The 24,713-nt window shown below is 37.0% G+C and overlaps 1 long non-coding RNA gene across 1 annotated transcript in view; it reads left to right on the forward strand.

The window, feature by feature from the left end:
• The window catches only part of LOC123379146, a 326,735-nt gene that overhangs the window by 277,533 nt on the left and 24,489 nt on the right, over positions 1 to 24,713 (forward strand). The gene's annotated exons all lie outside the window — the stretch shown is intronic.

The following is a 24,713-nucleotide window of genomic DNA, read 5'->3' on the forward strand; positions in this document are numbered from 1 at the left end:
AGACCACACCTGACACCAACCTCCTTAGATTGGGTTCCCTGGGAAACACTCTGAGAAGAAGAATTGCATTCAGGAGGTTCAGCAACCTCCTGTGAGGAAGTAAAGGTATTGTGAGGAAGTGAGGAAGTAACAGGATTTGGCAAAAAAACTAAAAAAACAGGATTTGGCAAAAAAACTAAGGCACAGTTGCAAGAAAGGCTTCAGTTCTTCCCACTGCAAGCTTCAGAGCTAGGATGAACCTTTAGGATTGTCTTGAATTGACATAAGGTCAGAGTTCATACCTTTGCATTGGCCAGTCTTTAGAATTAGGATGAGCCAGGAAGAGGCACTTTCCTTTGGCAGTGGTCCGTTATGGGGTGGGGTTCACCTGGCAACATTCCTGCAGCTAGAGGAATGAATAAATCAATTTAAAAGTGGGGACCTGCCAATGCACCTTGGTTATGGTTTGGGCTATTAAATACACTGATCAAGTCATAAGTGACTTTCAGGCCAAAAGAAACCTTAGAACCCATCTAGCATTATCTACGTTATTTTGCACCTTCTTAATTATGGACACATTCAGAGCAAATGCAGGATCCTTGGTTCACAATCCAGGGCTCTTTGTTATTTTTACCTCCTGTTGCTTACATTATACGCAGGTATGTTGTATACCATGAAGATAGGGAAGTAGGGGGGGAATGACAGTCATTATTCAATGTTACATTGAAATAAATATGTAAAGATATTTTAGTGTTGCCATTGCCAGGCAATGGATATGCTTCTAACTTAAGCAATGGATATGCTTCTAAAACATCTACACAAGAATAGCATCCTGAAACAACCATCTCTACTGTCCAAAGAGTTGCTGTCTCCCCTAAGGGAATCAAAGTGAAACAAACAAACAAAAAACTGAATTTTTTTAATGTGTATCAACTTTACACCAGGGACAGAATCCCAGGCATTCAGGACTCATTTATCTTCTCCCTATTTTGCTGTCCTCTTCCTCCTCTTTTCTGGAAAACATCTCATTCTACATTCTTGATTTTTTTAAAATTTGTGTTCCAGCTTGAAATTCCACCACATTGAAATGTATTTAAAATGTTATTCTAAAAAGGAAAATACTCATTGGAAGGATTGACAATACTAGCAGTTATTTCTTACTGTGAGTTAACTGGATAATTCACTGGCTATATGGATCGTCGTTCTTGACACTTGACTAAGGCTGATACCATTGAAAAAATGGGGTTTTGAGTAAAGGGAGGAATTGCTCATGAGCACATTTTATGGGGAGACAAACAAAGTCTGGCTGAGTGCCACTGAGAAGGACATGGGAGGTATCTGTGTGAGGAGAGAGATAGAAGGGAAGGGAGACGAGTACAGATGAAGAAATAGCAACTATCAAGGACATAACTATCTAGGGTCATGAGTGGAGGTTAACTAATTTTTCTCCTTCCTCTCTCCTATACCACATTGTCCCCCACTCTCAGAACCCTGAGTTCATTATCCATCTTTCAGCCACATTGGGGGTTTAATAGGCTTGTGTGCAATCTGAGATCTAACTATGATTTATTTGATAAGAATATGGCCTGAGCTCCAAACCACCAATTTGCAGACTTTTGTCATAGGCATCAGTAGAGAAACAACTTACAGAATCTTGTTTTTTCATTGAATTATATGCTAGAGGTCCTTATCTTCCTCCCAGATTAATAACCCAGTGCAAAGTGACAGAGTCTCTTTTCTTTTAGCCTCAGATGCATGAAACATGAAGCAGCTAAGGGCAATAGAAATATTATTTATTAAATAAACCCTGTGATGGAAAAAGTCATTCCCATAAGTCATTCCCCAAAGTATCTGTGCAGAAGAGACAAACTGATTCTTTTTAAAGACAGCTGTATTTTAAGGTGGTTGCTTCAGAAAGATGGAATTCTTAGGAAGGGAATGAACTCTTTTGATGAGAAAATTTCTCAGTGATTGTAAGATAAGTATTCTCCTCTACCACTATGCCTAGCACAACAGTCTACAGGAGATAGGGTGGGACAGAAGACCAAGGGAGAGCGAACTTTCTTTTCACTATGAGGTGATAGGAATTTGGGTACTGAATGCTATCCACTTGGGTGTATGGTGCCAGGCTTTGGATAAAGGGGAGAGACAAGAGAAGGGTCTCATAGAGACCAGAAGACCTGGCTTTGGCAGAAGTTGCAACCTAAGGAGACAGCCCATGAGAAATTCCAAGCTGTGGTGACTATGGAATATTAGGACCATGATGTCTAAGATTTAATGTTAAGTTTCCTTTCTTTTTCCTCAGTTATAGTCAGCCCTCAGTAAAAGGTGATTACGTATAGTAGACTTGGAAGGACTCCAGCTGTGGGAGATGAGCCAGGAGAAATTTGGAACAGGGGATAATCAGGAAAATAGAAGTTCCTCAGAAATTCTTTTAAAAATACGAAGCACTGACCTTCCAATAGCAAGTGGCATGAGGGCTTAAATGATTTTCTTTGGGGAATTCAAAGAAATTGTAATCCCAGGAGGCTGGAAGACTTGGAAAGAAATTATACTTGTAAATTTTATTTTCATATATTGAGTTGTCAGCATTAAAATGTTGCATTTTAATTATAAAGCCCACATTTCACCATTAATTTCCTTTGGTACTTCTTCTCTAGAAGAGATTTTTCTGACTTCTGTGGTTTCTAAAATCCAGGCTGAAAGGAGTACTTCTCTGCAGTGTGGGGTTTGTGGGTCCCTCCCACTATATGGTGAGGTACCTATGTGTCTATGTATTCAATTCTACATTCAGCACTTCATGCTGTGCAGGTATAGTATGCTGGGAGGCAACCCAAACTAATGGTAGACAAACAACCCAAGTCTCTTAAAACCAGAGTCCACTCACAAACTGCAATCTTGGGCAAGTTACGTAACCTCTCGGTGCTTCAAAGTGTCCCCATCTGGAGGCACCTGGGTGGCTCATTCGGTTAAGCATTCGACTTCGCCTCAGGTCATGATCTTGCGGTTCGTGAGTTTGAGCCCCACGTCAGGCTCTGTACTGACAGCTCGGAGCCTGGAACCTGCTTCAGTTTCTGTGTCTCCCTGTCTCTCTGTTCCTTCCTCACTCGCATTCTGTCTCTCTTTCAAAAAGAAGGTTAAAAAAAGTTTTAAAAAAATGTCCCCATCTATAAAAGCAGGACCATAATAAGTTGTAAAGAGTAGATGAGTAACAAACGGAAAACACTTAGAAGAATGTCTGACATATGGTAAATATCAGCTTAATATCATCACGAGATAGAAGTTTTATGGAAATAATTACTGAATAAGTGAGAACAGGAACAATTACTGAATTAATTTCTGAGAACTAATTTCTGTCTCTATGAAAACTAAGGCCGTGCAAATAGGTAGAGAGATCTCTAAATTGGGAATTGTACCTTCCCATAGTCATTCTTATAGGACGGGTGCTGCTGTGCACAGGCCACCACCACGGAATGATGAAAGTAGCTTGGCTTCAGCCAGTTTGGTTTTGATCTTGTGGACTGTACAGAGCAATTACATTATTTGTGACAATCCAGAACTCCAGAGAAGTATAGAGGAGAATGATATCATCCTTAGATAGTAAAAGGGCCACACTTTCAAATACCGTTTTTGTATTTGTGGGAAACATGTACTGGTAGGCCAAATTCAAGACTAGCAACACTTCAGGGAACATAGAGTGTGAAGGCAAGGAGATGGCAATAAGATAGACCCGGATTTAAATCACTGTTCTGCTATTTACTAATACAGTGTCTTTGTGCATATATAGCCATCTATCACCTCATTCAGAAGTGATTTAGAAGCAACTTACAAAATAGTCTTTAAAAGAAGAAGCCAAGGTCACAGGCAAAGGACAAACTGGGATAGATACTTGTGACATATATGACACACAAAGAGCTAATAATATCATTGACAAACAGCACTCCAACAAATTAATTAGAAAAGGCACAGCGCAAAGGAGAAAATAAGCAAAGGAGATGAATAATCGATAGAAGAAGAAAACACATATCAAATGATAGCCAATCTCAATAATAACCAAAGAAATGCAAATTAAAGCAAAGATTAAATTAGCACTGATATAAGAAAAAAGTGAGAAAAACTAATGCCATTCCCAGTTAAACTGTGCGTAGGAATGAAGACTATCACAAGCTTTCTGAAAGACAATTTGGCAATATTTATCAACAGTCTTGAAAATGTGCATACCATTTGACCCAGGAATTCAACTCCTAAAAATTACTTCTAAAGAAATAACAGGACTAATATGCAAAGCACATTACACCAGAAGGTTCATTGCAGCATTGTTTAATTAAAAATTGTAAATAATAAATGCACATCACTGGGAAATTGAGTACATGAATTATGGTATGTTCATGCAAATTTAAAAACCATGGGGTGTGTGTGCGTGTGTGTGTGTGTGTGTGTGTTTATGTGTGTGTGTGTGTGTGTGTGTATGAATGATGTAGCAAGAAGGCCATACTATGTTACTATGTTTAATGAAAACTTATTAGTTTAAAAAGCTATATATATAGTTCTGTCCAGGTTTTTCTAGTAATGATGTCCAGGTTTTTTAGTAATGATATTATAGGTATTTTTTGTTTAAATTGAATTTTTATAGGAAGCATGGATTACTTTAATAGTCAGAAAAGTTAATACTATGTTTATTTTGATAAATAAAGCAAAAAAAAAAAACCCTAATAGCCCAACACTTGTTAATAAACTTCACATTGGTAACATAGTTAAAATCCACAACAACATCAACAATAGCCACCAGCTGAGTCTCTCTTTTGAATACCTCATTCTGGCCAGGGTGCTTCAATCTAGAAGGAAGGAGTCCATCTTTCCTTGGAGGTCATGTGGATTCTGCAATGAAGAAACTGCTACTCAATTATGCAGAAACACTTTCTTGGTCCATCTTCATTAACAGATTATTATCTTTCCCTTCTGCCATATTTCCTCCTGTACTTCCTAAGGTGGAGAACAATCCATCAAAAATCAACAATTTTGTGTGGGTGATAGGATCCTGTGTAACTCAGGAAAACAGTCTTCTTGCTGGAATTTTAATCCTCTCAGCAGGGCCATTAGTACACAGACTTGCTAGAGCCTAGTGACATTTGACCTAATTTGGTGGGAGTCCTGAGCTCAGAGTCCCTGGATACTGAGAAATGCTTTGCCCAGGCCTTGTGTGTCTTATTTATGGGATCTATAAATGGGAAAGCAGGGTGCTTTAAACATAGATTCAGAAACTGTATGCTGAAAATTTTTAAATGCTTAGATGAGGTGATTACCATTTTATTTATTTGAAAAGTTAAAAAGACTCTTAGCATTTTACAACTCAGAAGTCCCGTATACACTAGATTTATAACTAAGTAGTTTGTAGAGAAAGAAAAGCTGACACTGAAGGAGTAAATTCAGTAATTTTCAGGAGAACTATTTAGTGCAGACAGTATTATTGATGATTTAATTTTTCAAGATGATGCCTTATCTGTGCCATGAAAGAATTTAATAAAGGGGAAGCCTTAAAATAGCATGGCTTTAAAAAATGTAGTTTCGATTTTATTCATGTTTCTAGGATATTGATTATTAGCTATGCACTAAAAGGAATTTTCTCTTCATGAAAAAATGAATTTTGTAGGCAACACATCTTTGCCAGCATTTATGTAAAAATGTTCTGCAGCTTGGAGTCAGTTCTATTCCATATATCTATATAAATGTGCATTAATTTTTAGTTACAAATAGTTAAAGAATTAGCTGAAATCCAATGATTTTGAATGCAGCCATGCTCCTCTAATGCACAAATTGCTTGAAAAACAGAAGGAAGAGGAAAAAAAGGAAAATCCAAGCATTTTCATGAAATCCTGCAGGATAGAAAACATTTGCCAGTTTAAATGTGAATAACAACATCTGTAGTTATTTGGAATATAAGGGAGATGGTAAACAGTGCTTCCAAGAAAACCTTGAGTAGAACTATTACTCAGACACAAAACTATTTTTTAACCAAACTGTATGCCAGTTGGTGCAACAGATTTGGAACACAAAATTTACTTGCATTTAACTTAAAAATTTTGTGTGAGCCAAGTTTATTCATTTCCGTCATAAAATCAATATTTACTCTTAAGAAGTTTTTCCATATTTATTGAATTGAGATAGGTCAGTAGATGGAAATTTCTTTTGTAAATTCTATACATTTTTAAAACTTTATTTTTTCCTCCATAATGGATTACGTATGGCTACAAAGTTCTAAGTTAAAACAAAATGTTTTTTAAATGTTACTAGTTCTGTGAAATGTATACATTTGAAAGAACTTTTCGTCCTATGTTTAAAATGTATGGCAACCTTGTCCAGCTTTTCTGATTTCTACACTGACCTCTAATCTTCAGGGATTTGTTTATTTGTGGCAAATAAAGCTTCCTTGCTTAGAAGATGAAAGTTCATAATGATTTGTGAGGAATACATGTAGGTTTCTAGATCATGCCACAGGACTATCTCAGTGGATATAGATCACCTAAATGTTTTGTAAAGACCAAAGGAAAAAGAAAAAAGAAGGAAACACTATGCAGGAGAGAATATTTTGAATTTTCCTGACACATATAATTTTTAACAAATGACTAATGACATCTGATAAGTTCCAAACATAGTATGACTTGTTTATTTCTTGATTCAGTACACATTTTCATTAGCTATGCAATCCAAAGGATGTTTTGTTTGTTTGTTTGTTTGTTTTGCCTTTTCCTTATTTGTATTACTCGCAGTAATTTTGTTAAAATAGCCTTGTGATGAGGTTAACAATGGAGTGTCTTCTCTAAGTAAACTGACTGTGTCTCAACAGGGCACCTCCATTTTGGAATTGTATACATCAGGGTTATGGATTTACAAACTGGGCAAAATGTCTATCCTGTTCTTTGCACTAACTTTTAGAAACCCACCTCTTAGCAGGCAGTTACTCTGGGTGAGTCCATGTGCTAATTGATTGGACAAAATGGGGAAAACCTGGAGTGAGCCCAGGGGGAGAACAGTGCCATCAGCATAGAGATGGGCACATTTCCAAAACACCAGGCAGCAATTACTGGACATGCATTTTTATGGATTTGTGCTTCCACGACTCTTAACTTCTTCAGTAGGGCCATCCTGAGGTGAGGTAGAAGCTTAACTTACTGCTGCTTTCTCTACTCAATTCTAGGGGAAGTGTATTCTGCATACAAAGCAAATGCAAATTTTTTACCCAAATATTATAAAGCAGTAATGATTTAATGGTTCCCTTTATAAGTTCATAAATATACTTGTCTAGATTTTTTTTCTTTCTAAGTACGGGTCTGATGAAGCTCTCTAATTTGTATCTCTCTAGGTCCTTTATTTCAGGCAATAAACATCTATCAGAGATCTACTCTATATAAGACACCATGGGCAGATTTAAAAACAATTAAACTATGGTCTCTGTCCTAGAAAGAATTCATAAGCTAGACAGGGAGATAAGAGACACTGTGGCAGAGATCCCTCAACCACTCCCAGATCTAGTGATTTGTTAGGAGGACTCCCAGGACATGGTATATAGCCATAATAGCAATGGTTTATTACAGCAAGGAGATACTAAGGAAAATTAGCAAAAGGAAAAGTCACAGGGGACAAAGTCAAGAGGAAACCAGGCATAAACTTCCAAGACTTCGCTCCAATGAAATCACTCAGAATGTGCTTAATTCCTCCACTAATTAAATGTGACAACATGTGTGAAATCTCTAGCAGGAAAGCTCATTAGAAACTCAGTGCCCAAGATTTTCACTGGGGATTGGTGAAGTAGGGACCATCTGCCAAGCACCTACCAAAATTCCAGACTTCCAGAAGGAAATCAGGTGTTCAGCATAACTGTACTGTTTGCACAGTTTAGTTATGGAGAATCACTGTTATGTATAAGGAACAGTGGAAACACTCCTGAAATCCAAGTTTTCAGATACCAGCCAAGGGCCAAACTTGCAGCATGTTTTTTTAAGGAGAGCAGTAGAAAGCCTGCTATATTACCTCTTTTCTCACAGAAGCATAGTAGAAGACAAATAAAAACCAAAAAGCAATCCAAGCATTAAATAAAAAATAAATATGTAGGGGCGCCTGGGTGGCCCAGTGGGTTAAGCGTCCGACTTCGGCTCAGGTCATGATCTCGCGGTCTATGAGTTCTAGCCCCACGTCCAGCTCTGTAGTGACAGCTCAGACACCTGGAGCCTGCTTCAGATTCTGTGTCTCCCTCTCTCTCTGACCCTTCCCTGTTCATGCTCTGTCTCTCTCTGTCTCAAAAATAAATAAACGTTAAAAATTTTTTAAATAAAAAATAAATATGTAAGGGAATATTGGCATAGGAGAGACATATAGATCAACATAACAGGATAACACGTCTAGAAATAGAGAAGAAATATGTGGTCAACCGATTTGGGACACACATTACAGGGTAATTCAATTAGGAAAACAATGGTCTTTCTAATAAATGGTACTAGATTAATACGATATTTATATGTTAAAATAATGAATCCCTCCTTTTGCCCGGTACCATACATGAAAATAAATTCAAAATGTGTCATAGACCTCAATATAAGAACTAAACTATAACATTTCCTGAAGAAAACACAGGAGAAAATCTCTGTGACCTTGGGTTAGGCAAACATTTCTGAGAACCAAAAGCATGAACTACTAAAGAAAAAAGAATAAATTGGACTTCATCAAAGTTAAAACATACGCTTTGAAAGTTATTGTAAGAGAAGTTGAAAAGGCAAGTCACTAGACTGGGAGAAAATATTTGCAAATACATATTTAATAATATGTGTGTGTTATACAGGACAAATTTAAAAAATTTATAACTCAATAATAAGAAGATGATACAACTAAAAATGTGCAAAAGATTTGGCTTTACAAAAGATACAGTATCAATAACCACATAAAAAGTTCATAATATCATTAGTAATTAAGGAAATATATATTAAAATTAAATTATTACTTCATATTTTACTAGATTGGTTAAAATTAGCAGATTGATATTACCAAATGCTGACAAGGATGTAGAGTAACTAAAACACTGGTGTTTTATAGAATGATACAACTGCTCGGAAAACACTTGACAGTTTCTGATAAAGTTAAACATATGCATACCATACAGTCTAGGAATCCCACTCCTAGGTATTTATCCAAAATAAATGAAAACATATATCCACACAAAGACCTGTATGTAAATGTTTATGGCAGCTTTATTTGTAATAAAAATAACAATAATACTAAAAATCAAAAACAAAAAACAGAAGAACCCAGATGTCCATCAATGGTAAATGTATTTTAAAAATATGGTTCATTTACACAACAAAATATTACTCAGGAATGCAAAGAAATTATAGAAAGACAATATAACATGATGAATCTCAAAAGAATTAGGATGAATCAGAGAATCCAGACACAAAAGACTTTATACTATGTGATTCTATCTTTATGACTTTGTGAAAGAGACAAAATTGAGAAATAAGATTAGTTGTTGTTTGTGGCTTGGGTGAAAAGAGATTGATTGCAAGGGGGCATGACAGAACTTTCTGAGATGATGGAAATATTCTATATCTTAATTGCGGTAGTGGTTACATGAATATATATATATCAAATATAAATATGTAAATATGAGTGTGTGTAAACTACTTTATATTACACACACTACTTTATATTACAAAACTTTTATTATACAAATATTTTTTACATGTAAATATCTCCTCTACAAGATAGATTATAAAATATGCATGTGTTGTCACATTGCAACATGTTGTTAATTTATGAATTAATTTGTGAATTAGTCACAAGCCCATAATACTTGAGGAGTTTGGAGCAAGGAAGGATCACTATAGACCTTTTAGTAGAGATTTTAGTCCAGAAAATGAACTTCAGTTCTACTCTGAGGAATATGGACAACTCGGAGAGGCAAAACAGAAGAGAAGTCATTCTTTCTCATGTACTCGCAAATATTCTTCACACTTCTAGAGAGAGCTTCCGGCCTTTGACAATCCCAGAAACTTGGGCCTATCACTCACTTGCTTTCAGATCTTCAGCTATTCCCTACCTGGGGATTCGGGTCCAAACTCCTTAGCATGACCTACATTGTGCTGATGACCTGGCTCCTGCCCATCTTGATTCCCACTTTCTACAATGCTTCCTTTGCTTCTTGAATTATTGACAAGTGAATGTTCCCAGCCAGCAGCTCTGCCCAGGCCCTGGTCAGAGCAGCAATATGCCAGCCTTCAGGCTGTGGAGTTTGGGAAGACAGAAGCAAAAAATGCCAAGTCAGAATTTTTGCTGGAGAGTGAGACAAATTCATCAGCAAGAATTCATAATCAATCAAAAGAGACAGTGAATTTTACTTTTTAGATCTCTAGAGGGGATTCTGGCTCAGAGGCTTGTTGGCAAGAATCTCTAATTAAAACAAAGGTACTGGAGGAGGGTGAAACTATGAGCTCAGAGACGAGTGCTGAAGCTTCTAGTCTAGGTCAGCACGGTAGAGATGTTCAAACCCACAGAAGAAGGCAACATAGCACAGTAGTTATGAACATAATCTCCAAGCCTCTGAGCTCGGCCTTTCCACCTGAATTGCTATGCTACTTTGGGGAAGTAACCGACAGTCAAAGCCTCAGTTTTCTTATCTGTATGGAGTTTAAATGTGGTAACGAGTATAAAATATAAACACAATTACTGGCACATAGCAAGCCCTGAGTGAATAGAATCTGTAAGTGTTAAGAAGAGGAAGTGAATCAACAATAGCCAAATTATGGAAAGATCTCAAATGTCCATCTACTGATGGACACAGAAGATGTATGTATAAATATATATATAAATCTTGCCCTTTGCATCAACATGGATGGAGCTAGACAGTATTATGCTAAGCGAAATAGTCAGTCAGAGAAAGACAAATACCATATGATTTCACTCATATGAGGAATTTAAGAAACACTACAAATGAACATGGAGGAAGAAAAGAGAGGCAAACCAAGAAACAGACTGTCAGCTATAGAGAACAGTATTGCATCCATATGTTAACCAACTGGAATTTAACTAAAACCTTAAAAAACAGAAGAGGAAGTGAAGCAATTCAAGTGCTTCTTTACTCTAGCAGAAGTTATTTGAAAGGCAGAGTCCCTAAATCTGCAGGTGAAGGGGAGGAGGATGTGGCATTCCCATGACTGAGAGGTTACATCTAGACCTTTTCATAAATCTGGAAACAATGGGCAAGGAACAATGGCTACAAAAACTTGGATGAATCACTTTGCCTCTTTGGACCTCTGTTTTCTTACCTATAAATCTGGATCTGATGATATTTTACAAACCTTCCAGCTCTAACATGTTATGACTCTATAAAATGGGATGGATTGTTGAATTACGACAAAAGTACTCTTTCATTTTATATGACCTTAGAAAAGAATGATGCCCTCAGATGATTTGACATTTTCCAGCTCTAACCTGCCTCATTAATTCAGGATTGAAGCAATAACAGATGGGATTGACAGTGAAATTGAAATTGAAATTAGCACATAAATTATATAGAAAACTATTAATTTAGTACAGCAAACCCATGGTTGTTCACAAAGTTTGGGATAATAGTTTTATTGGGGAAGGTTTCTTCATTGCTTAAAAGTACATGAATCAGTTTGGATTAAACTTGTTCCATCTTAATAAAATTCATACTAAATGAGGAGTTTTCTGTAATATTAAAAGACTTCATTCAGGTCCAACACACAGAGTAGGAACACAGTAAGTGTGAGTCCCTGTGCTTCCCTCTTTTCTTTTCTTTCTCATTCCATAATAGCTTCCAGCCTGGTGGCATTGGAGTCTACAGAACACCTTCATTTACATGACTTGTTGCTTTGCTGAGCTCTTCCGTAAAAGAAAGAAGTCTCAGAACCTAGCTACAGTTACCACAAACCCCTTCCCAGGATTTATCTGGGATCTGGAACCATCAGAACTCCACAGTGGGGGCTGTGAGCTAAAGTTTAGTAAATCCAACTTCCCTAAACTTTGCAAGCAAGAAATGGTCTGCCAAGAATTAAAATTCAGAGTTACACTTTCATTACTTAGGGAATCAGTCAGGTGCCTTTCGATGTTTTTCATAAACATTGGATACCAATGCAGTTCTTTAACAGCCAAGGGGTATATTGAAAGCATGAAACATAGCAAAGAAAACTTGATATGAAGAAACTTTAAAACCCACGATTTCTGTTTCAAGAGTGTCTGTTACAATTACAGACTCAAAATCCAAAGGAAAAGAAAAAGTTTGACACTTTTTTCAGCTGACCCTTTTTGTCACTGTGTTTACAGAATTTTGGCCTTTTATAGGTATGTGGTTATGTATATATAGCAAAAACAGTATTGGATATAACATGATTACACAGTAACATCATTGTGCTATTAATTTAGCGGTAGGCCATAATGATGGTTAGTAATGGTAGATGGAAGCACAGAACAAGTATAACCTCAAGAAAGAAAAGAACAGGATTCAAAATACTCCTTCTATCAGCTACATGGAAGGACAGAGAATGTAGTTGGTAGAGAGATGGAAGGCATAGGTGAGAAAAATATCTGTTGGACCACGTAAAATGACCCAAACTTTCCCAAACATCAATAAAAAAAAACCCAGGAAATCCATATTTTGTATAAGCATGATGGAAAGATACAAAGCCTTCCAAAAGAAAACATTGAGTTTCAAACAGTTACAGATGTAAAGATTAAAGATCTTGTAAATGTTATCACCAGGGACCTGAAATGTGAAAACAGGCCATCACAGAATGAAAAACTGCAGACCTATGCGTTTCACAGAAGAGAATCTACAATAAGGAAATCAAAGTAACATGGGGTGTGGATGTTCTCAAGGGGAGGTTAGTACAATGCATTGAATGGCATTTTCAATCATGGTGATTGTCATGAAGTTCATAAGCAATAAGATGGAGAACTGGTCAGAAATCTCCCAAGAGAAGGAGACCAGGTACTTGTATGCGAGTGAGATTTCTAAAACTGTACTCTAGAGACTTCTGTAACTAGTGGCAGAAATTCTTGAATAAGCCCCTTGGAGCTTTTTTGTGTAGGTGAAGCATGCATGAGTAATAATATATTATTACTATGAGCATGCATGAGTAATAATATATGCTCTGAAAATGCTCTTCTCTAGTTTTGCAAAATGTGATTTAGAAATTTAGAGCAGAGATAAATTGCAGAGGAAACAGAGAAGATACCATCAGTGCTTTTCTTTCTCTACTCTGTCTTCATGCTTTGACTCCAAATAAAATATCCAACAAATGCTTTTAAATATCTGTTTGAAGTTGAACCAAAGTACTAAGACTAGTAGTGAGGTGCCCACGTGTCTCTGTCTAGCCCACGCAAAATGTAAACGGCTTTTAGTTCAGCACATGGCTTGAGTGGCTCTCAACAAACACTTGGTCATCTTCATGAAAATTTCCATGTTGAAGATCCCCTAGAGATGCTGTTATAGATCCCTTTCAGTTTGGCCAGGAAGCAGTCTCCATGATTAGCAGAGTCAAAGTTCTGGCACCCCAAAAAAGCCAACTCAGATAAAAAGCAGTTTCCATTTGTGTTTCATTAATTTTTTTTCCTACTTATCTTACTCGCAAAACATCGAACATGCTACAAATAGTCTCATCTATCAGAATCCCTTTAAAAAATGGTTCATAAATACCTTGATAATATCTTATCTAGAAAAGTCGATTCAATCTTGTTTCCAATATCTAGTTGAAAAAAGAAGTCAGTAATAAAATATTTGTTCCAACAAATACAGAGGTTTTAGTAAATGTATCGCGATGGACGTTGATATGTGTATGTGTGTAGATGACGTGTAGCACTCTACAAGAGCACATGAGCTTGGATACAGGATTACATGTTACAGAGCAATGTCCTGAACAACTGCAAACAATACAGTGATTTCATTATACTTAACTTGCTAATGTATTTCAAGTTACTTAAATCTTCATAGGCCATGTTTGTATAAAACCAACAACATGCCCACTTACTCTCAGGTATGCTTAGCACCCCACTTTGACAGTTTCCCGCTGTCTTGGTGCCAAACATCCAGGATGACCAGTAGATGGCCATCGCTATGATAGCCTGTTGAGATAAGTTAGGAAGTTCCTACTGTGCAGTATGAGACTGTCCCAACAGCTGCCAAGAGGAGAAAGAATAAATCCCAGCTGAAGTGTGATATGCATGGACACTGAGATACTCCAAGGAGTCAGGACTAGGGAATAGAAGTGTAAGCCTTGTTCTCCACAAATGACCAGTGGGAGGCTTCATCCTTTCTCTGGTTCCATGCTCATAATCCACAAACGCAATCTTAGAAAGGTACTAGTTTTCCCCACCTAGCCTCCATTGCTTACATATCAAATCATCTCCAAGTTACTTCCTTTTATGGGAGACATGTGATTCGGTTTCATCTACTTAATGGATATCTGAAAGTGAGAAAAATAATTCCAGTCTCTGTTTATATAATTTTAAAAGTTCATTCAATTAGATATTCACCCCCCTCAAAAAAAAAAAAAGTCTATACCCATATGATGTGAGGAAGCAGGAAAGTACTTGGGTTCTGTTTTTTGCTTTGCTCAGCTCTGCAGCACTGGGCCTCAGATGAGTATTTCTGCTAAGGGAGTTTCAAATCTTAGGTTTGAATAGGAAATTTATCATCTCATGGGAGGAAGCAAATTGAAGTGGTTTAAGAGAACACTCTGAAATTAGATTTGACCAGATTCAAATCCAGTCCCTACTACTTCCTAGTTATCTGACCTTGAACATTCACTTAACCTCAATTTCCTAACTAAACTGTGGATACTCTGAGTACTTGCCTTTTAGAGTTAATATGAGAATTAAATAAAATAGTCCATATAAAATGTTTAACATATTACGGGGCACAGAGGGAAAAGTCAATATGTATTAGCAGCTATTATAACTATTTTCAATCTGGCAATGGGTTTTTTGTTTTTATGCTTAGGTTCCAACTGGTGATTCACAAATCCCCCTGCCTCTCCCTCCCAGTCACTTTCCTTGCTTTTTAATATGGAAAGTCAGAGTCACAGAATGGTCTCAGGGAGAATGGTGCTACGGGGACTTGGAGTTTGAGCTCCAATGAGGTACAGAAGAAAAGGAAGCCAAGAGTTAGAAATAGGAGCATTTTTCCACAAGTCAGAATTAAGGCAGAGGGCCCAAGGCTGTCCTGGGAGTGGGGATTATCCTGTTGTGTGAAGCCCCTTGCTTCTTTGATTCCTCTTTCCTATCTAACCTCAAGTCAAGGGTGCCTCCCTTTCTTTAAAAAAAAAAGACAGCCAAGTGTCAGAATGTCTGTGAATTTTAAGAATATAAGGTGCTGGTTTTGAGGAAAATAATGGCAAGAGGCACACACTGTCTTTGGAGAATGAGATTTTGTTATAAATAAGGGAACATGGTGTTTAATAATAAGCTTTGCTTCTGTTACAGAAGGAGACATTCCCAATAAGGTGATAACATATATAGGAATAAGGACATGCAATAGATTCTTGTTATCTGTGTTAGGTATGTTATATAGTTACCGCAAAAACCGAATTGGCAAATACTGAAATAACGTTCCCAGGGGAAATTCAGGATTAGGTTCCTGTGAACTTCTGGTCACATTTTCATCAACCAATCAATATATAATACTGTTTTACATGTGTTTCTGTTTAAAGACACTTTATTTAATATATACTGTTGACTCATTAATATTGAACCCATGGTCAGCAGCACTGTAGGTCGTGTCTGAAGCAAGCTTGCCTAACACATACTTTTTCCATAGGGCCCATCACAGCCTTTTTGCACTTCAGAACACGAGATGACACTTTGGCACTATCTTTGAGGGCCATGTTAAAAAGCAAAATCAGGGGCGCCTGGGTGGCGCAGTCGGTTAAGCGTCCGACTTCAGCCAGGTCACGATCTCGCGGTCCATGAGTTCGAGCCCCGCGTCAGGCTCTGGGCTGATGGCTGGGAGCCTGGAGCCTGTTTCCAATTCTGTGTCTCCCTCTCTCTCTGCCCCTCCCCCGTTCATGCTCTGTCTCTCTCTGTCCCAAAAATAAATAAAAAACGTTGAAAAAAAAAAATTAAAAAAGCAAAATCACCCAAAAAGGGGGCACAAAAATATGAGAATCATGGCATGAAGTAGATGGTACAAAGGGCACTTATTTGCAGCGAGGGAACTAAAAGAAGGCAGAACATTACGTTATTCTCTCAGCTGGGAACGTGTGCATTGGGCCCCTCAAATTTTCACTGTTCTGTGCATGTCCACAAATGACGGCAAAAGCACTGCAAGTATTGACTTAGGGGTGACAAATAGGCAAATTGGCAAAATACAGACTCTGTGAAGAATGAGGATTGCCTTGTACTAAACCAACTACCAATGTACCTTTCTTCCAGTGTGCTTGGAAGTTCCTATTTCCACATTCTCACAGCGCTTGGTGATTTCAGACTTTAATTTTTACAATTTGGTGAATGAGTAATAGTCTTATCTGCATTGACCTCATTTTAGTCCTCAGTATCTTGAGCATTTATGATACAAAGTCGTCACTTGATGTGTTTAATGAATTAATACATGGCTAGCTCACAGAATCAAATGAACTTGCAAATTAAGATATTTTCATAAAGGTTTATTTTTTTCAGTATCTGTCAGAAAACTGTGGTATCTTTCTTAAATGTTATAGGTGATTAGGTCCAAGAGGTGTTTGCATAGTTGTTTAAGAAGTCATGAAATTGTGAGATTTCCTCCCACTCTTGCTTAAGCAGGTCAGTCAACCCTGTCAAATTCACAAAGAACAAAAAGTACTATAAATATATTTACATTGCTGTTTTGTGGGGTTTTTTTCTCTGAATTCAAAAAATTCCAGTGATTTCTACTTAATTGCACACAAAAAAGAAAATTCCATAGCAAAGAAATGTTCTTGCCTCTATTTCCTCCATCCAGTACCTTTTTGTCGATTAAAAACAAAACCCCTAAATTTGAAATCAAGTTTGAGACTGCACTGATTTTCAGCAAGAGGAATGAGGTCCAATACATAATGCATGCTTGTTTTATTTTTTTTATTTTATTTATTTTTATATTTATTTATTTATTTATTTATTTATTTGAGAGAGAGAGAGAGAGAGAGAGAGAGAGAGAATGTGTGTGTGCAGGAAAGGGCAGAGAGAGAAAGAGAGAGAGGGAGAGAGAGAATCCCAAGTAGGTTCCACACTGTTAGCGCAAAGCCTGATGTGGGGCTTGAACTCCCAAACTATGAGATCATGGCCTGCGCTGAAACCAAGAGTTGGACGCTCATCCAACTGAGCCACCCAGGCACGCCATCACTTGCTTGTTTTATACTATCTTGTTTAGTGGAGATTTTTTTTTTTTTTTTTTGCTTTTCTGAGTATAACAAATGATTGATTAGTTTTCATTCATGAATGTTATTTTCTTTCTAAATGTACTTTAGATCCATATATCCTCAGAGTAATTTAGATGTTTTTTCCCAGAACATACCCTACTTCACATGGCATTCACTTTTCAAGCCTCAAGTGAGACTCCAGCCTTATTTGTTTAATCACTTGGAATATTTCATAGTCCTAGGGTATTTACCTTAACAGTTTCATATAGGAGCACAAAAAGGAAAACTGCCTTAAGTGTTACCAAAATGTGCAAAGGCAAGTCATGTGTTCAGCAGTTTTTCATAGCCTTCTTTAAAATGGCTTATTTACATTACTGTTTCCTATGGTGCAAAGCAGGGAGTTACCAAGACTTGGAAAAAAAATTGCTTTTGTTTCTAAGAAAGATTAATGAACTAGTTAAGATATAACTATATTATTTGAACATACTATTGATAAAGAAAAAACAGAGTAATGTTGCCAAAGGCAGCATCCAGGAAGTATCAAGACTCAGGGATGCTCTCCTCTAGGACCCCTTTCTCAGTGAGCAGATCTTTTATCAGTGGCCATAGAAAATGCTGGGGAAATGATTATTGTTATTTATTGGCTAACTTTCCGTCTTAGTCTGCTTGAGCTGCTATAACAAACTACCCAAGACTGGATGGCTTTAACAGCCAACATTTATTTCTCACATTTTTAGAGGTTAAGAAATCTGAGATTAAGGAGCAGGATGATTTAGTGTCTGGTGAGACCCGGCTTCCTATATCTGGAATAGGAATGCATCACTGCCTTAAAATGGCTCTACCTCATTCCCTTCTGATCTTGACAGTGATTCTTTTTTCTAATTTGTTGATTACCTAAGCCCCTACATCTCATTCTCATTATTCTGCATGCTCTTCTTCTTACACCCCTTGTTGTTTCAAACAGTTCACAGAATTTATATTCAAGATCCTTAAGAGACACTCCTGTGTTCCTCCAAACCCCATAACACACACACATTTTCTTTCCTTTTCCTTTACCATTCTGGGACCTATTCCCACTAACTAATTTCCATGACTTGGAATATAACCTCTCTATATAAAGGAATATTGTCCTCATCCCATTTATACCACTGAAATATTATAGATTTTTAAACATTCCTAGATTCAAATAGGCTGACAACCTCCAACTCCATCTAAAGGTCTTTAAAATATTAGGAGAAAGAATGTTTATTTTCATCACAGAATATGGATAATAATTTTCTTCCCAAAAGAACTTCTAAAAGAAGCTGAATGTTTTTTATAGTACTATAAGCTCCATTAACAATTCATTAATACTATGAATATATCTAACCCTTATTTGAAAAAAATTTCATGCTCATTGTTTCCAGATTGAAGAGTTAATTTTGTCCCATTTGTTTAATTATTACATATGTTCTTCCAACTTACAAAAAAAATTTAATGCAGCTTTATTTACTGATTTTGTTTATATTTACTAAGACAAGTGTTGTTGTTTTTTTCTTTTTTAAGTTTTTATGTAAGTAATCTCCACACCCAGCATGGGGCTCAAACTCATGACCTGAGATCAAGGGTCAAATGCTGTACCAACTGAGCCAGACAGGTGCCCCTACATTTACTAAAACAAATTTAGAGTCAGAGATTGGCTCAACACTGAAGCACAAACTCAGGAGAAATGTTCATATCTCTGTATGAAAACCTGAGGTCTGCAAACAAGTTATTTTCAAACAACTGGGATTTCCGGTTAAAGATGGGAGATTAATACACGGAAGTGATAAATGTTTGAGAAATAAAAATATCATAAGCCTTCAAATGCAAAGAGAATGGGAGAGAAGACATGAGTGGTTGAGAGTGTAATATATCCTTGGAAAACTGAAAGCTGATGGAGAAGTAGCAATTGATCATATAAAACAAAGGAAGCCAAAGCTTAAAGGGTATGCAGAGAGATGAAGAAAAAATTGAAGCAACATGAGTATTCTTCAGCAGTGGAATGAATAAATAAATTATTATATATTCACATTTTGGAATATTGTATAGCCATTAGAAGCCTGCAGTAGGGCTGAATTGGTTGATTTGGAGTGTTTTTCATGAATTCTTGCTAAGTGACAAAAGCAACAGAGAAAAGATGGAATGAAACAGTCTCTTTATAAAATAAACAATAACTAAAATTTTTATTGCCTACATAACCATGATTATATAGGCATGGAAAAGGTGGAAAATGTTCTTACCATGAATTACTTGCTGATCTTGAGGGGATATTGATACTGATGGACAGGACAGCTGCATATGGCCACACACGTTATGCACTGTATGATTCCAGGGGCATCATATAGATGTGGTGGACAGATTTTAAGTAGCTCCTATGATTCATGCTTCCTAGCATTCATGCCCTCTTTGAGTCCTTCTTCTTATTTGTAAGAGGAATCTGTGACTTGCTTCTAATATAATACAGCAAAGGCAATCACATATATGTGATTATGTCACTTAAGATTATAGTGCCCATTTTCCTGGAATCTCCTTTACCCTTGCTGGCTGTGAGGAATCAAATAACCATGTTGGGGAACCCCACATGACAGGGAACTGCAGGTGAATTGATGAGGATGGCCTCTGGCCAACAGCCAATAGAAAATGGAAGCTCTCAGTCCTACAGCTATAAGGAATTGAATGCAATCAGGGAGGCAAATGATTCTCCAGGGAGGCCTCCAGGTGAAACTGCAGCCCCAGAAGACACCCTGATTCAGGCTTGTAAGATCCTAAACAGAGGGTCCACTGAGCTAAGACTCCTGACCCACAGGAACTCTGAGATGAGAAATTTGTATTGTGTTAATCTGCCAAGTTTGTGGTAATATGGTTATGTAGTAATAGGTAACTAATGCATAGATCTCCATCTGATATGATGTTTGCAGTTAGCAATTCATACAACCATGCAAGACAGCCCTGGGTGGAGAGGAAGGGGAAGAGAGAGAAAAAGACCTAGGCAAAAAAGAAAAGACTGCTCAGATGAAAAGATATATATTTTTATATTGTTTTATTTGTTTTAAAATTACATGATACTTGGAAAAATAATGTTATTAAGTGAAAAGCAGGGCCATTGTAATGATTATATATATATATAATATATATATATTTATATATATATTATATATATATATATATATATAATGATTCATTTTCATTTAAAAATCAAATTAAAAAGCAAGCACAGTACAATTTTATATATGGGTAAATGGATATATGGATTACTATGAGCCCTTTGGCTCCATGACTCTTAGCTTTTTACAGCACAAGTGTTCTGCCTTTGCAAGAAGAACTTCAGTTTCATGTGTAATGAGGATTTTCTGGGAAGCACTTGCTACATACCTGGAAGTCAGTGGTATTTCAGGGTTTGAGTGTCATATATGTGATGGATCCACTATTCTCAATTTTGTTTTAATAGGATGTTCTCTATCAAATATCATTTTTCTCTCAGTTGCTCAAATTGGCCCTCTCCTTATTACCCTCATGCCTTCCCTGTCATTAATGATACTTGCAATCCAAGACAGATGCCATTCAAAAAGGCTGTCAGTTGCTTTTGTCTTTCAAAGTGTGATGGTGATTAAATTGTGGGGTTTTTGCTTAGTTTTAATTCCTCAGATTTGGAGAAGTTAATGATTCATTTTGATAACCTGTATTCTGTATTTCTTATTTATCACTCTTGAAAACACTTCATGAATAGATTGTTCATCTAATTCTTCCTTTACAAAAGAATTAGCATTTTTTTGCCCTCTTTTATAAATGATCTTGAAATGACATTTTATATCAAAGCAATTTTAGAAGAATCATAGTAGGAAAAAAACTAAGAAGGGTCTTAATAAAATGGAAATACTTTCTGTAATGGATAGGTTTCCAGCTTTGAGTTCACAGATCACTAGGTTTGCAATCATGGCTTTTCTCTGGAAAAGGAAAAAGTTTATGTGTTCTTTTTAACAATGATGGGAAAAAGAATTGTGTAGTTTTTCAATAACATTGAAATGATATTTATGCTACTCAAAATATAGCCTTATATCATGTATCAATTTATCTACCCACAAGATTTACCACACCTTTACAATCATACATGCAAGAAATAATATAATACATATATATATGACTTGCAATCAAGGCATATGTGAATTTAAGGTGTTTGCTGGTTTTAGGTTTGTAGATGTCATTCATTCATTCATTTATTCAACAAATGTTAGGCAACACTGCATCAGTTGAAAACTATGCAATACTAAATAATAAAAACAATATATTCCTTAATGCCATAGAGCTCACAATATAGAGAGGAAAGTGTTACCAGACTCATACAAATCATTAAACTATAATGAATGTCGTAAGTGCGATTAAGGAGATCTATCTCTTGCTATTAAGTAACTATGACATATGAGACAGGCTTAGGAAGATGGAAAAGGGGTACCCTGAGGAAGTGAGGAGTAAGGTAGATCAAAAGGCAGAGCAGGAGTGACCCTGCTTAAAGGGTATGGGAATGTTCCAGGATGGAGGTACAACCTGTGCAAAGCCTGGAGCAGGAGGGAACATGGCATGTTCAAGGTGCAAAAGGAGATCTGTGCAGCGGGAATACTAGAATGAAGGGGCACCAAGAAGGGGTGAGTCTACAGAGGCCACAAGGGCAAAACCAGGACTTTTTATTTTATGTTTTGTGCTTGAAAGTTCTTTTTTATGGTTTGTTTATTTATTTTGAGGTGGAGGTTGGAGGGAGAGACAGCCCACATATAAGTGGGGTTGGGTCCCGTAAGTGGGGGAGGGTCAGAGAGATTGGGAAAGAGACAATCCCAAGCAGGCTCTGTGCTGCCAGTGCAGAGCCCCATGCCAGGGCTCTATCTCACAAACCGTGAGATCATGACCTAAGCCGAAATCAAGAGTTGGTGGCTTAATGAACTGAGTCACCCAGGTGCCCCAAGATCAGGACTTCTGAATCCTTTACTTGGGAATCACTTGGGGAACAGGGATGGTGGGAGGGGTAGCTCCCAACCCTTCAAGGAGAACCACTGGGGTAGGGCCCATGCAGCAGTACAAAGCTCCCCAGGGATTTTTATGTCCAGCCAGTGTTCAGAGATGTTTGACTAAGCCGGGCAGGAGACCTTAAGCCATGTTAGGATTTCATATATTTTCCCAGAGGTAACAAGGAGGTAACAAGCTCTGAGTTGGAGGTTGTGAGTACCATTTAAGCTGCCCTGGAGGGAATACATTGATGGGTTCTGACGTGGTGGATGCAGGAGGTAAGCTATTGCAATAGTCCCCAAGTGGAGGGAGTGGTGGAGAGAGCTAGAATACTGAAGAGATAATGTAAAATGAAAAAATAATTTAAGTAATTCCTATTAGATTTATAGGGAAGATACTACTGCATTGTCTTCATGCATCCAGTTTTGCAACTGAAAATTCTAACATTACTCAGATTGTTGTTTATTTTTAGTTGATTCTTCTTTCCTGTCCAGGAACTTTCAGAATGTTCTCTTCATTTTATATGTTTCAAATCTCACTATAATGTGCTTAGTTGAGGTTTTAAATTTTTCAAATGTATATTCTTTTTTCCTGATTCATCCTTTTTGGCACACTATCCATTTGTTCAGCCAGAGGTCTTAGAGAAGACCTCTCTAAGATCTTTCTTTAATTCTAGGAAGTTCTGGTTCATTATTTTTTCAACTATTTGAATTTATTATTTTTCTCTATATATAAATGTGATTGTTTATGACATTTTTCTCATTCTCTCTATAATTTTATCCCTCGTTGACGCCTTCTGGGAGAGTGCTTCAACTTGACTGTCCAGCTAATAACTCATTTTTCACTGTTTTCAGTGTTCTTCTAGTCAGCCCATTCACTGAGTTCTCTATTTCAGTAACAATAGATTTCATCCTAGTATCTCCAATAGGATCCTCTCCAAAACTGCTTGCTGTTACATCATGTTTGCAATATCCCATTCTGAAAATCAGTTCTGTGCATTCTGTTAGTTAATTTCCTTCTGTGTCATTCCACAGAAAGTGTGGCTTTCTTTTTCACTGTTCTCAGGCTTCGTTTACAATTGGGTTAGTGATAATATTGCTTTGGGGAAGGAAGAAAAAAAGGACAAACTTCTAAGTGTTGCTTTGTACTTTTAAAGGTGGTCTGAATATGTGTGGGGGTGAGCACCTCAAGACTTCTAATATTGCAGTGAGTGCCACCATTCCCTGTCCTCTCCCCATGTCACTCTTACCACCAGAACTCTTCCCTGTGCTCCAGTCCTATTTTTGTCAGGACAGCTGCATATAACAGTCAGGGAGTGGAGTTGCTTGGAGGCCAGCCAAGCAATAAGGATTCCTCATTCATGGCTCCCAACTTAAGCTCAGTAATGCCACTGTTCTGATGTTACCTATCACTCTTTGGCTGCTGCTATTGCTTTCTTGTCCAGAATTGAATAGATGGGAATAATCTGAGCTTTGGATTCTGAGACACTGGTGTGGGGCTAGCCTGGATAGAGACATGGATGCACCTAGAATGCTCTTCTCTTGTCCGTTTCCTTCTGGGACCAGGCTATGGTTCCCCACCAACTGGCACTGCTCCCACCATTCGGAAGCTATTCTTTCAGTCTTCACAAGATTCCTCTTGGTTTCTTTACTTTCTTGATTACTTACTTGATTACTTACTTACTGACTAGGGTTTTGTGACCCACCAGCTTCTTTCTGCTCTAGAATCTCCACAGTACTTAGATGAGTTGAAACAACACCCACCCCAGTTTTTCATCTTTCTTTATTAAACCATTCCTAGTAATTTAGAATCTTTGTCTTTTAATAAGGCCTCTATAAACATAAGTATAAGAGTACCTTGCCCATAAATTCCTCTAATAATTAGTTTTTAACCCTCAGAAAACTCCCGTCCTACTCTGGGTTATTTCTAAATACCTTCTCTCAGATTGCTTTACTTCCAGCAGAGTGTAAATCCCTATGATGGTTTTTCCAAGCATAAGAGGCATTAAATTTCTTATACAATTATGCTGCTATCAATTTTTCTTGTAGTTCTAGTTTTTCCTTCATAGATTTAGATGCTCTGACATGTCTTGCATAAATGTTTATAACTTTGTGGGTTTCTTTATATTACCCTTTTATATTATACATATAAAAACATTCACCTTAAACTTAATGTTGTGACTATATTTGTAGTAACATTTGTCTAATAAATCTTTTCCCATCTTTTTATGTTCAAAATTTCTATTTAATTTTTAAGATACATCCCAGGTATGAATTAAATATTTTAAAGCAATTACATAATCCTTCACTTTTATAAAGGAGTATACATCATCTGTGTTTA

The sequence above is a fragment of the Felis catus genome, chromosome C1 (assembly GCF_018350175.1).
Source record: "Felis catus isolate Fca126 chromosome C1, F.catus_Fca126_mat1.0, whole genome shotgun sequence".
In the NCBI taxonomy this organism is placed as follows: Eukaryota; Metazoa; Chordata; class Mammalia; order Carnivora; family Felidae; genus Felis; species Felis catus.